The sequence below is a fragment of the Callospermophilus lateralis genome, unplaced genomic scaffold, assembly GCF_048772815.1.
Source record: "Callospermophilus lateralis isolate mCalLat2 unplaced genomic scaffold, mCalLat2.hap1 Scaffold_113, whole genome shotgun sequence".
Classification (NCBI taxonomy): Eukaryota; Metazoa; Chordata; class Mammalia; order Rodentia; family Sciuridae; genus Callospermophilus; species Callospermophilus lateralis.
Window position 1 is genome coordinate 257,275 of NW_027511570.1, and position 15,616 is coordinate 272,890.

A 15,616-nucleotide genomic window follows, 5' to 3' on the forward strand; every position below is an offset into this window, starting at 1 on the left:
TAAGTTCCTTAGGCCCTTGCTAAGTTCTGAGGCTGTCTCTGAACTTGCGATCCTCCTGACTCAGCCTCCCAGGTTGCTGGGATTACAGGTGTGTACCACCGTGCCCAACTTTCTTTTTGTTTTATTAAATTTATTTTTAACTGATACCTAAAACTTAAAAATTGTATATGTGTCTATGAGACACTGTGTGTTGTTTCAATACATGAATACATTGTGTATTGAATACATTGTAGTATGTACATCGTATTTAACACACCTATCTCCTCAAATATTTACCAGTTCTTTATGGCAAAACATTGAAAGTATTTTCTTCCAGATTTTTGAAACACATTACCATTGCTATATTTACCCTACTGTGAAACACCAAGCTCAAACCTCTTAGTCCCATCTCAGTCACCCCACACTGCTTGACCTCTACTAGGCCTCCTTTTTCCCTGGCTCCAGCCTGTGGTCACCACCTTTCTACTCACAACTTGTATGACATCTGTATTCTAATATTCACTTTGGAGTGAGGTTGCGCAGAGGATGTCTTTCTGCGCCTGACTTATTCCACTTAACACAATGATCTCCAGTTCCACCCACATTGTTGCAAATGGCAGGATTTCATTCTTTTCATGTCTTTGAATACTAGATATTAATAAACCATTCAAATGAGAGGGTCAATGACAATATTCTACAGTCAATAAATCAAAAGAAATGTAAAAAGGTAATGGGGGGGGGGCGGCTAGGGTTGTAGCTCAGTGATAGAGCGCTTGCCTAGCATGTGTGAGGCACTATTTTCTATTCTCAGTACCACATAAAAATAAATAAATAAAATAAAGGTACTGTGTTCATCTACAAACAAAAATTTTTTTTAGAAAGAAAAATGGTTGATCATAAATAATTATAATGCCACCATGAACAGAACCTAAATCCACTAGGGATAAATTGATATTTCAGACTGCTTCACTAAAGAATATGAGCAGTTAGTTGTTTATGATGGATGGTAGGAAATACATCGTGAGCAGACCATTCCCAGGAGTCTATAGTGGTACCAACTGTCATGTTGATCAAGAACCATCTCACCGTCTCTATGTACATCTCAAATATATACAATAGAGGGTTCTAAGAAACAGAAATACTAACATAAAACTGCAGCACAGTGTGCCATTCAGAACAAGACTCTTACAGCCAGGGTGTGACTAAGTCTGCTACTGACACGTGGTTTCAAATAGTTTTCTTTAGAGGAATTTCAATCTTTTATCCACCTTCTCCTCTCTGCCATGCCTTCTGCCCTGGGTTCACTGCGTTACCCACTCCGAGACAGGCAACCTGCTGCTCTCTCTCCTCTGAATGTTTTTTTTTTTCTTTTTTCTTTTTGGATTTATTTTTTTCTGTCTTTTTTTATTATTAGTTGTTCAAAACATTACAAAGCTCTTGACATATCATATTTCATACATTTGATTCAAGCAGATTATGCACTCCCATTTTTACCCCGTATACATATTGCAGATTCACATTGGTTCCACATCCACTTTTTTACATACTGCCATACTAGTGTCTGTTGTATTCTGCTGCCCTTCCTATCCTCTACTATCCCCCGTCCCCTCCCCTCCCCTCCCATCTTCTCTCTCTGCCCCATCTACTGTAATTCATTTCCCTCTCTTGTTTTTTTTTCCCTTTCCCCTCACTTCCTCTTATATGTAATTTTGGATAACAGTGAGGGTCTCCTTCCATTACTATGCAATTTCCCTTCTCTCTCTCAGTTGTTCAAGAAAATAGGGCTCCCGGGAGCAGCAGACCTGGCCTGTATCCAGTATTGTGGTGAGGTCACCAGTGAGCAGGGCCTGGCTGGAGGAAAAGTGGGGAAGTGACTAGACACAAGAAAAGGCCCTAGACACTCAGGATTGGAGAGCCGCCCAGTGCGGGAGGAGGAGCCGCTTCACAGTGATTGCTTCCTGCGTATTGAGAGGAGAAGCTTGGCCTGGTGGGCACAGCTCCACCTACTGGAAGAGAAGTTAATCCAACTCTAAGACTGCATTTTAAAATTTTTTTTTAATTTTTATTTTTAAAATTTTTAAACATTTTTTATTATTTAAATTTTTTTCTTTTCTATTTTTTTCTTTTGTCTTTTCACTTCTTTTCAATTTCCTTATTCACCTTTCCTTGAATTCTACCTGTTTACTCTCATTCTCTTTAGTGACTTCTTCCTTTCCCTTCTAATACCTTTCCTCCCAAGCATCACGACGCTGTTTATGTGTAGTTTACTAAATATGTATAGGTCAATGTTCTGAGGCGTTATATAGTGCTATCAAGTCCCTAGCTACCCCCAAATACTCCAGACCATTCTCCTGTTAATATCCCTTGTCAGTAGAGCAACCCTCCAAGGTTGCCGAGAGATACCAACCTCAATACCATCACATCATTAGACCTAAATATAAGTCCCAAGACCAAACCGCAAACTGCTATATGCCATCAAAATCTGTACAAAGTTTAGGAAACGAATGAATCTGCATTAAAGTGCAACAAAACTCATCATCTCTAGTCATAGTCTCCCATCACAAAAGAGAGACCCCAGAGACACACAATCCTCTGAATCTTGATGTACCTCTTGCACATTGGCCTCCTTGGAGGCCTTTAGCTCCTCATACTTCCATTTCCACAGGGACAGAGCTGACTCCAGGCGTTCTACCTTCTTTTCCAGAGCAACACGCATCCTAAAACATTTAAGAAGTAAAAGAAAGTGAAACAGACATATTTTGAAAAAGATTTTAGGAATGTATCAATTTTTGTGTTTTCTTTCCTCCTAATCTTTGATACTTGTTAATGGCCATTATGAGAGAAAATGTGCTTTCAATGTATAAAATGTATAAATATTGACTAAAACTTGGTTGAATTTGTTATTCTGGCAATTAGCTTTACTGTAGATCAAACAAAGTAAACTCGGCTTTGCCAACACTGCCCTTCTGCTTGCTGCCGTGCATTTCTATCAGTTCCTCAGATTGCCATGACTTCCACCCACAGAAGGACATACATGTTTCTAATTTCATTTTGACACATCTTCCTCTTGTAACCATATATGAAGGAAGCATCCTCTGAGATGACACAGAACACCAAGAAGCTCATCTAAGTTTAAAAATTAGTCACTTATTGGGGATCGAAAATATTTTTATTATTTGCAATTTAGTTTCAACAAAGCAATTTCAGTGTGATCTCTATTTAAACTACTGGAAATAATTTAGATTAATGTTCCATTTGTAGAAATAGAAACAGAAGTAGGATAAAATCTGGTTTTTTAACACCTAAGCCTTTGATATTTTTTTCCTTGCCCACAATGTCCACTAGAGTGAGTCACTGAAAATAATTAATTTATGTGTGATTGTCATTAGCATAGGTTGATCTTTACAGCTGGCCTGTCCTCGCCTGTCTGAGATATTAGATTTCTGTTCAAACATCCTCCTTCTTTTTCCTCGTTTCATGATGGAGTTGATTTCCTCATTCCTCAACTCTAAGCTCAGACAAGGGATATTAGATGTGAAACAGCAAAAAACTAGTGAAGACCGCACATGCTCAGCTCTAGCTAAATAAATTCTGAGTGTTACATAACACTGAGATATTTGTGTTTGATAGTTACAGCCTTATTGTAATTATAATTAATAAGCACATACAGATTTATTTTAGTAATGATAAGTGCTATTAGGAAGATCTTGAAATGTATTTATAAAGCTAGAAAATGCATGTGGAATCAAAATTGAGCATCATTTACCTATCTGTAGGAAATATGAATTTTCCTTGTAGCAATGCTGTAAGAATAATTCAAATAGTGTCAGGCTATAAATATATTAGTTTAATCCAATCAAATGTATAAAGAGCCATTAAAGAGTTATATAATTGCATTTGCATGAATCAAGCCATACAAGGATATAAAAGACTTATTTACAGCTTAGTTTAACTACAAAGGACTCAGGTTGAAAAAAATCCACCATAATTTTTATAAGGATTTTGATTTGCAATCCTATTATCACAGTAAATACATTAAACAAAATTACCAAATTAAAAAGTTCAGTGTAGAAGTCTAGGTTTCAAAACTGTGCCCATGAATATCTATGCTTCCGATTAATAGCCTCAGCTCCAATTTCTGATGAGCAAACCCAGCCAGCTAACACCCAAGCTTTTTACCAAGATTTATTTCTGTCCAAATTAGTGACTGTGTTTGGGATGTTGAGAAGAAAATAAGTACAGAAATAATTTTCAGATCACCAAATATATTATTTTGTGTTGAGTTAGAAAGTATGTCTACAAATCATTGAAATACTTTAGGAAATACAATACCTATTGGGCACATGGAAACTTTAAATTTGGGATGATAATGCATATTAGAATATTAAAAGTTTTCAGGTATTGACTAGCACTTTGAATTTAAGTTGAATAGTCTAAAAATTGTAGTTCTAAGCTTGAAACTTTGTTGGGACATTCAAGATAATCATCATAAAATTTAAATTTTTGATTTATTAGGTTTGAATGAATAGAAACTTGGAATATTGTCAATATTTGAAAAACTTAAATGGCAGACAAAATGTAAAATGACTAAAAAATGAATCAAAAATTTTAGTTAACTACATTTGTGTAATGGAATATGCTTTGATATTTTGCCTAAAACTAATTTTGTTATTTGAAAAACAGAATGCTAAGAAAATTATACTTGAAAAATTGATAAATTCTAGATATTTAAATCACAAATTCAAAACCCTATATATTCAGAAATCAAGTGTCAGCTTTTGACAATGCATTTAAATCAAATGATAATTTAATAATTCAAATTGAGTTAAACTTTTTGGGCAAAATAATGTGCATTAACAAAATGTTATTTGATCACTGCAGAATGAATGTTGACCCACGTTGCTTAATATTAAGTTTTATCAAAATTATTGGAGTTGTTTTTCTTTCAGGGTTTTTTACCTAGTTGAAGAAGATCATCTCTCTCTCTTTCTGTCTTTCTGTCTCTTTCTCTCTCTCTGGACTTTCTCTGATTAGGTAAGGATGGTTCAAATACTAGCTGGAGGATTTGTAATATAAATAATTATATTATTTCACATATACTTTCAGTCACATGAGATATAAAGATATTATATCTAGACCTAGACTAAATATCCAAAGCCAATTCATGAATTAAACAGAATATAATCAGGCCAAAGTAAATTAAAGTTAATAATGACTTGTTTTCTATATAAAGCAAATTAGTAACATTTCAAATATAGTACTATTTTTTCTCTGTAAGTATACATCTTAAATAAACATCCAGTATAGTACTATTTTTCTTTGTAAGTATACATCTTAAATAAACATCCAATATATCAGTTTCCTTAAAAAGTCAAATACTTGTAATAAGTAAAACATTACACTTTGATCATGTACACGAGGAGGCAAGTAATTCACAAAAAAATCATTAAATGAACATGTGGTGCTTAAATATTTTTAGTGTGGCCCCATTTTTTAAAAAATGTGTGGCTTAGTGCAAGCATTGAGGATATTGCACATCCACATTTATGCAGCAGAGGGCACTCTACAAGTCCTTAATATTTTATCCTAATCAATTTATTCCATTTCAGAGGGATTTTCAAAAATGATTCATTCTATAGTTAAATGTACAATTGAAATGAATGCCAGGGTGATGCTACTTGAACTATAAGAAGCAAAGAAAAAAAATCCCACATCTACTTTAAAAAATATTACATATTTCATGTACACATTATTTAAAAAAAAACAAAATTAAAAACATAAGACTCAACAAAAATAGATTATCTTTTATTTGATGTTATGAATTTTAAAAATCAGATTGATATATATGAAATGTATAGGTTCTAAAAGGTAAAATGCTAAAATTACTTTAATAAAATGCTAAAATTACTTTAATAAAATGCTACAATTACTTTTATGTCTGATTTTTAAAAATATTTTTTAAGAGAGAGAGAATTTTTTAATATTATTTTTAGTTTTCGGTGGACACAACATCTTTATTTTATTTTTATGTGGTGTTGAGGATCAAACCCAGTGCCCCGCGCATGCCAGGCGAGCACATTACTGCTTGAGCCACATCCCCAGTCCCTATGTCTGATTTTTAATACATTATTATCTATCATGATCTCATAGTAGTTGAAGATTAAGTTTAGATATTTGTACAGGAAGACCTATTCAAAACATTTCTTGGAAGTGAAGTCTTGAAACATTAATATCTGGGAATAAATACTAATAATTTTGCACTGTGGAAAATTGCATTGAAAAAATGTCTAATCAGTATTTCCTAGTAAGTCATTAGTTTCAAAATATTTTTGCCAAATAAAAATAATTGGGCATGAAAAACACAAATGTATTTATTTTTATAACCGTCTAAAATTTAGAGTTAGTATTTAACTGCTAACAATAAAAGTTACTACAAATATACTTTCAAAAGCAACAAAGATGTTATTTTGTGATCACATTCCCAGCTACTTATAATTACATTTTTATCAATGGGTGTTCTTAAGTTGCCAACAAAGCCATGTATAATTTATTTAATTAGATAAGAAATTTAATTAAGCACATTAACTCAGACAGCAAGGCTTGGAGGTAAAGCAATCAGGGACAAGTGCACTGTCATGCCACAGAACCCATCCAAGAAGACCGCACTGCCTACAGCTCTCCCTGACTGCTGCCTGAACACTCTCCTGATATTAGTTTTGTATCTAGCAGCCAATATATTCAATATATATTACTTTTCACATTGTGTTGAATAATAGATGTACATATATATAGGAAATAGAAATGTCATATTTATCTTTCTAAATATATATTATATATTTATATATATATTTATATATATGTATACATATGTGTGTGTATATATATATATACACATATATAAATATATCTTTAAAGCTTTTTAACTCACTACACTTTATCTATGGTACTTTAAATCTCATTTTATTATCAAAAATTTTCAACACTTAATGAAGCAAAGCAAAATATAAGCATGCTACTTTTAAGGATTAAGGAACTAAAATAGGATGAACTGAAGTTCAGCTTAAATGACACAAAGCAAGCATTTATAAGGGACAGAGTGCTCTGCATAGTTGAAGTGGAAGACTGATTCATATGCTTCGACATTTCATCAAAGTAGTTTACCTCATGGCCTCCTTTACAGAGGATTTGGTAGTGCCAAAACTCTGCTCTCTTAATGTTTAAGTCCACCTAGGTCTGTAAGAACATCAGGTTTCTATGTTGGGAAGTTGTTCATAAAATTAAACAGTGTTCTGAATATGAACAGTATAATAATTTTAGTGGACTTGATGAGAGGTTCTAGAGAGGGACATACATGGGTAAAATGATTCCCTGTATTTCTGTAGCTGGTTCCTGTGTTCTAGTCAAGAGACTAGATGGAAACACAGAAAAAATTATATTCATAGCTTCTTTACTGAAACTACCCACTCATTGACATTCCAGGAAAGGGTTGTAAGATTAGAGAGAATCCTAGCGATACTATATCCCTGGGAACATTCTCTTGTGGTATAAAGACTGCAGTGGCCTCCTGTGGGTTCCATGCAAATGCTGATTGACAGACACACACACCAGGACTCATGACCCCCGTGGAATTGTTTCTAAGAGGCAGTGGAAAGACAGAGCCAGAGCCGAGTCAGACCCCCACCCTGCTTCATTCTTTGGCATATCTAGGTTTACATGCTTAAGTAGCTGAGAACTGAGAGTTTGCTTCCTCTGGGGATTGACAATTCAGTACAAGGAAGTCAGAAATATGTTTTGTGTATGTGTATGACTGGACGCATAAAGGTAGCATATGAATACCATTAAATCCGACAACCTAGAATAGAAAAGGTTCTATCTGCAGAAATGCAGAACACCGTTCCTATTACACTGTGGCAGATTTGAGAGAAGTATGTGACTACAGAGAGCTAAATCTTTCAAGAAATAAAAACTAATAGGCTCCAATTTCACTGAGACTTCAAGGGCCAGATGAGATTTTAACATGTGTACAAGTGTAAATCGTACTCAGTTGCATTCTTTTTTCTACTAATGTTTTTTTTTTCCTCTATTAGGAATTTATACTTGATGGTAGAATAATAAGTATACATTAGTATACAGATGACAATTTAACACAATCTATAAATGTTGTGAAGCACGGATAAAAAAATCTGCAAAAAGGAATTAGTATTGCTTGAAAAATGGAGAGTGAATAGTGAGACACTTCAGGCTGATGGAGAAGGAATGGCAGATAAACAGCTGCAGTACATTTGAAAAGCTTGTGCATGTGCTTATTACTATTTGAGTCAATACAAAACAGATATCAAATCTATAATATATTACACACTTACATCATCTATAAAAATTGATATTATATAATTATTTAAATATGTGACATATATAGAAGTATATAATATATACTTATCATCTATGGGTGTGTGTACATCGCTATTCTTTTTCTAGCTCTATCCATTTAGAGTCTTTTAACTAAGGAGATGGAGAAATAATTACTTTCAGATTTGGTAGGTATATTTTAAAATGCATCAAAAAATTCCATCCACATTATGCTAATACTTTTAAGCTAATAGTGAAGGTAACACACACACACAACATATTCCATATCTAGTATTTCACATTTTGGCCTCTTTCCCAGACACCATTTGTGTGTAATCCTCACAAGGGTGCCATGAAGAAGAAGACAGGACAAAGGTGTCTCCCACATGACTGCCTCCTACCTGCCCAGATCATGAAATAATCCACACTCCTCCCATTGCCAGGGGCCCTCCCAGCCAAAACCATGTGTGAGAGATGGGCTGTCCAGCCATGCTTATGATGCATGGATAGAGTACATGGAGGCGTTGCTTTAAGAACCAGGATTTTGGTGAACATATGTAATCCCTGCAGTTCGGGAGGCTGAGGCAGGAGGACCATCAGTTCAAAGCCCGCCTCAGCAACCATAAGGGCCTAACCAACTCAGTGAGACTCTGTCTGTAATAAAATACAAGATTGGGCTTGGAATATTGCTCAATGGTTGAGGGCCCCTGAGTTCAATCCCCAATATCAACAAAACAAAACAAACAGGATTAGGAACATATGTTATTAAAGGATAGCAGCAGCATAGTAGCGCCACCTTGTGTCCTTAAGGGAAACAGTAGCCCAATATCTCTGGCTAGAATATGTCAGAACCAGGGAGGAAGGAGGTCCAGGTCACCTAGTCTCAAGTCCCGTGTGCCTCCTCTATTTCACCTTGGACAGCATGTAAGGGTTCCTTTCTGTGATTAATGAGTCATAAAACTGATTTGTCCATTAATAATATTAACATTTATTCATCTTTGTTGACTCACTAAAGTCTAATAAAGCTATAAAACATAGAGAATACACAGTATTTTGAAAGTCTACATTAAAAACCCAAATACAATTATCATTAGCCTAATGAGAGATGATAACATGTTAATGGTAAAAGTCATCTTAAAAGAATGGTAAGGATTAACAAGTTATGAGTTACTTTCAAAATTAAAAGTGTGTGTGTGTGTGTGTGTGTGTGTGTGTGTGTGTGTGTAGCTCAAATTTTCAAATCGTACACTTTTTTTTTTTCCAATCCCTGGGGATTGAACTCAGGGCCTCACACATGTTGGGCATAGATCTTACAACTTGTGTCTACACGTAGGTCAAATGCATCATCAAATGACCAGCTTATCAGACTGAAGGAACTCTGTTCAGGGAGACAAAGATGAGCACTTACTCTCTCTCCTTCCACGGATTTCTTGGAAGTCTTCCAAAGGCAGCTGCCAGGCTGAGACTCTAGTCACTGCATTCTCAGGGGACAGGTTCCCTGCAGGCAGTCTCAGCCCAGGCTTCAGGGCACAGCTTCCAAAACCACCCTTCCTGAACAAATCAGTGCAATCTGGATTTGGTTTCATCTCATCATTTAATCTTAATGAATCAAGAACCACACCTTCTTCCTGAGAAAAGGAAAACATAATCCAATTATCGTGTTGAATATTTTACATTCAGGAGAAAACTCATAAGGAAAACATTCTCAAAGGAAAATAAATGGTGTGATAAACATCAAGTCTATATTTGCATTTCATTATCATTCCCTAAAGGTCATATTGTGTGACCCAACAAAATCACATTCTTCTTCAAACATTTCTTTCTGTATTCTAACATTATTATAAAACAATTTCTCCAGGGGTCTGCTTTAACTTGCAGTTTGTCTTCTTTTCCTAATCACAACTAAAAATAAACCTGGGTAAATTTGAATAGATGCAGAGTTTTTAATAAACTGATTAATTCTTTTTTAAAATTTATTTTGTCACAAGGTCCTTAAAAGTTTCAAAGTAAAAAAAAAAAAAAACTGATTTTTTAAAAACATTTTTTTGAAGGATGGGATAGAAAGAATTTTCAGGAAGGTCCTGAATGTTTTAATAGGCATGTTTGTTTAATTTTAGTTTACTAGTCATATCTCACATAGAAATTGAGACATTTTAATAAACATGGACATCAATTACCAGGACAGCACACTGAATCAAAAATCCTGTGTAATAATTCCAAAACTCCATTGAACTCAAGTTGTGGACATTTGTTTATAATTTAAATTTGACCTGACTTATGAGATTTAAATAGAAGAAAGCTAAGTGCAATTAAAATTTCAATGATACTTGATTTATACTATTTTCTTTTTAAAATACTATGTATTTTAAAAAGTTACCTAGTATTATTCATGTCTTAATTGTCTTCATAATTAATATTGCAATTATTTACAATACTTTAAAAACAATAAAATGAGTTCTGTACTTCATTTTTAAGGTCTAAGAAAAAAAATCATTGGTTAAATACAGTGTTCACCTAAGTTCTATGTTCACAGGTTTTCTTCTTATGTGTCCAGAGCTAGCAGTGAAACTTGTCAAAGTAAAGAAACCAGTGAAATTTCTTCAACAGAAAACATTTATTTTCTTGCAATCACAAGGCATTTTGTGTATTTTTTCCAAAATAAAACTTTGAATAAATACATCTATGTATTATTTGTTCTTGACACTAATGACACAAAATATTCCAAATGAAAGTGCAAGAATTTAAGAATTTCCTAGCATAATATGTGTACAGAAAATCTTCCATTTTCTCAAATACAATCTAGTGACTTCTAATAATAAAGAAGTATTTTGTGGATTTATGGCACATTATATTGACTGCATTCCTGTAGCCAATCTCTATTTCCAAATTTGTATATTAACACAATTGAATTTGGAGAACATTTCCCATTCCTAGGAAGATGTATATAAAGGTACTAGCAGCCTTCATTGTCAAGGTAAGCAAAAGCAATTAGAAGACCAAACCAGTAGAAGTAATCATGTTACTTCAGTCTGTTGAAATTCTTCATTTGCAATTGGATCTAGACTATATCTAACATAAATTGCAAACAGTATAAAAAACTTAAGATTTTAGATAAATTCTAAAGCTGCAAGATGTTGACTAGCAGGTTTTTAGAGATGGAATTTCATAGATGGGGTAACAATATGATTTTATGGACCAAGCTTTCATGAGTTTCTAAAATTTCCCTAAGTATGTCCCTAAGCACTTACCATGTCATAAAAAGGGGGAGGAGATTATTGATAAATGAATGTATGAACTACTAAAACACATTTTTTTTAGAAACTTTATTTTATGCAGAATTCCCATAAATCTCAAGATGCAAACAACTCTAGAAAACTCCAAGTATGAATCATGGGATGTATTCTTTATATTTGCCCAAAGTTATCTTTTTCCAAGTAGCCAGGCTAGTCTAAAGCCTTAAGCAACAATCTCCTCTAATAATGTATTATTATTGACACACTTAGGGTGAATGGAGAGAAATCTCTCCAAATATTTTCTGTTCACATTTTGTAAATGCTGCACCATTTTTTTTTTTTTTGCTGTATGTTAGTAAAGTCACAATATGATAAATCGTGTTCCTGAAAACTCCATACCCATCCCTGATAGCTCAGAGCAGGGCTGTATTTGGAGATAGGTCTTTCAAGCAGTGATCAAGTTAAAAGGGGGCATTCGAGAGGAATTAGTGATGCTGTCCCTGTAGGAAGAGGAAATCTGGACACAGAGAAGAGATGAGGTGAAGACACAGGGAGAAGACCCTACAAGCCAAGGAGAGAGGCCTCAGGAGACGAGGATCCTGCAGACACCTTAGTCTTGGACTTCTCTCCCCTAGAACTGTGGAAGAGTAAATCAGTGTCGCGTGGCCCACCCAGATTGTGGCCCTGCTGGCCCAGGGAGAGGTGCTGCTGGGTTTTTTCCTGTCCCTTTGCCCCAGGGGTCTGAACAATGTTGAAAGTGCAGCAATGTCTGGCTGGATTCCTGAGCGGATTTTTTCTTACCTTACTCTTTGTGTCCTCCTCCTCAACAAGTTGTCTTTTCTCCAAACCAACGGAGCCACACATTGGTGAACTAATTTGAAGCTGGTCTTTCCCGTGGTGAGACCCTTCAAAGCCAGGAAGCTCCAGGCCCTGGGTTACTGTGGCTTCTGTCACCTCCTTTTGAAGTGACAGACTTTGCTTCTTTTTCAGTGCGCTCAGCTCCTTCATGGCCATCTCCAGTTCTATTCTGAGTTGTCTTCCTTCCTCCCTGGCACTGTTCCTCTCGGCTCGAACTTTACTCCATTTTTCTCTCCAGTTGGCAGTGCAGTCTGACCACCAGCGCATGGTCTTTTCCATCTGAGCCGCCCTGGCCTTGACTTCCTCAAGTTCCCGCCGGCGGAGTTCCTCACAAATATCCCATTTGTTGGTGTTGAAGGCTTGAGCCCTGAAATCACAGGCTGCAGGAGAGGGTGGCCCACAAGGGGGCAAGCAGGAACCACAGGCGTCCCTAGGGCAGGGGCTGGGAGCTTCCTTGTCACAGCGTGGCTTGATCGACGACTGTTGCATCTGGAAGATTTGAGTTTCCTCAATTAATCGATGAATGGAATCTAGGTTCATATTTGTCTTTCAAGGCCTAGGAAAGGACATAATTACACATTTGAATTTCCATTGTCATTGTTAGATCATGCCCTATACTGAGAAAACAAATTGAAAAACAAAGCATCTTTTCAATATTGCATACTTTCTCTCCCTGTATAACCAAAATCATAGAAGAATTCATGCATTTGTAATTGCAACATTGTCCATCACAAAATTAAAAAACTGGAATATTTGTTGTCTACTAAATTACACACTAGTCTCCTTTGCTCCTGCTAACTAAACCCAATTCGTGGAAGTTGAATGAAGACTCTATTCTTCTCTGTGTGCAGAAATCCTTATCGCAACCCCAGAGGACAAACCATGATTAGTCTCCTTCTTCCCTAATGATCTCCTCCCGGGGGACTCTTCCCTACTCTCAAGACAGGCAGGTAACCTCTGCTCAGAAGAGAGCATCAATATGAAAAGTTCTCACTGCTCTGCTTTCTTCCTTCCTGAACTAGGATATGGTTTGGAAAAGCAAGGTGAAGTCCCTCTCATAACATGTAAGTTGAGAACAAGACAGATGAAGAGAGACATTTCATGACTGAGATGCTGCTTAAAGCCTAGAATGCATACCTCCAGTTCCTTTGTCAGAAGAGAAAGATTACCTTTATTGATTTAAGCTATGATCCTTGAGTTTCCTGTTGATTACAGTCTGAAGCATATCTACCTAATACAAAAATTAATTTCCTACCACGGTAAACATTGTGATAAGTTCTGAGAATAAAATATTATGAATAAGATGTGGCCCTTGTTGTTGAAACTTCTGCAGTCTAATGGATGACACGAATATACATACAAATTTAAAACATTTAATTTACACTATAAAACTGTGTTTATTTTTTCAATTGCTTTTTGGTATATATTTGTCAATTTAGTGCTAGATTTTTGGGATATGTCCAAGGTGTATTACTAGTTGTGACTATCTCCCACAAATGAAGATGTATCCCTGAATTGATAACACTAAAAAAATCATTTCAAAGCTTTGTAAAGGAATAAAAATAAATTTTCCATATATATGCCAAATTACAAAGTAATTTGTAAAGGCATATAATTTTAAAAACATGTGTACCTATTACTTTGTCTGATATAGGTATATTGGAAACATAACAAGTAACATTTTTAAAAAATAATTGCTAATACTTGAATTTTCAAATTAATACAGTTTCATGGTTACCAGATTTTGTTGTTTTTATTCTCAGATATAATTTTCTGGTGTAAATAATTATAGATGATATTTTATGTGCATGATAATCCATCTTCTTATGACCCATCTATTTAAGAACTGAATAACTTAATAACTGATTTATTGTAGCCATTTACTTATAAAATAAGCCAATGACCGTAAAAAGACTACATAATATTTTCTAAAGACTATACAATTAAGTAACTTTATAATACTCAAGTTAATTACTATAATATTAAAACTAATGTATAATAACTTTATTTGTAAAGGAAGAAAAGCACATTTTAATAAGTACTTTATAGTGATGCCAAACCAATTCACTCCCTATTGTAGTACTTACTAAAATAATGTAGATTCATGGTTGTAATTACATGATGGCATCTGTGTTCATCATGTTTGAATTAGAGCTGACTGGAGTAATCCATCCCTACACATTTACTGTAATTCAGAGGACATAATAATAAAACTGACCACACTTTTCTGATAATTATTAGATCAAGATCAATATAAAAAGAGAGAAAAGAACAAAAGAAATTCATAACTGGAAACATACACACACATATTTAATTACATTTTCTTTCTGTTGAAATTCCAAAATGAACACAGAGAATTTAATTTATCATATTAAATTTAAGTTTATCCTTGACATTTTTCAAAACAAATCAGTATCATAAAATTCTAATGTCCTTAAAATGTCTCATTAACTTTTATTTCACTAGTATTTTGAAGACTCCATAATTGGATTCTGGTACAGTCCGATCTTTCCCACCAATTAACTCTGTATTTTTTCCACATCTAACTAAATAAAAATGAGTTTGGTTTAATCCTTCAGTCCTTGAACTTAAAATAGTATTTCCTATTCCAAAGAGTTTTCTCAAGCAAAGATGACCTGCTTGAGGTGGAGATATTCAACATCTCTGTGGATTCATTTAAGTAATTGTTTTCCCTATATATACACGTTCATCCTCTGTGATTTATTTACGATGACTGTATAAGTATTTGCCAGTAATCGTGGCACAAGGTCTTTGATGTAAGAGAAAACATTTTAATGCTATTGACTTTGGTTTCTTGTACTTATTTCTGAATTTTAAAAATTCTCAATTCTCAGGCTACCATGATTACTGCAAATATTTTAATATTGTACATAATCAAATAAATAAGATGTGATAGGAATATTAAATGCAATGTCCATCCAATATTACTAAAGATCATATTTCTGGCCAAAGAGGAGCTTAATGTATAAGATGGTGGGATCTTGAGTGTATTGGTTCTTATCCTGACTCTCCCGCATTTTGGAGAAAAGGTCTTGGACAGATGATGCAAACGGCCTTTGACTCAATATCCTTGTTTGTCAATGGGACAGAGACAGCTTGTATTCAATAGGACTGCTTTCTTTTGACTGCTGAATAGAACTTCACATGCAGATTGGCTCACACAGCAGCTCTCTCCAAGG

General features: G+C 34.7%; 1 pseudogene; it reads right to left on the reverse strand.

Moving 5' to 3' along the window:
- The window catches only part of LOC143386122 (coiled-coil domain-containing protein 102B-like), a 186,312-nt pseudogene that overhangs the window by 142,658 nt on the left and 28,038 nt on the right, over window positions 1-15,616 (reverse strand).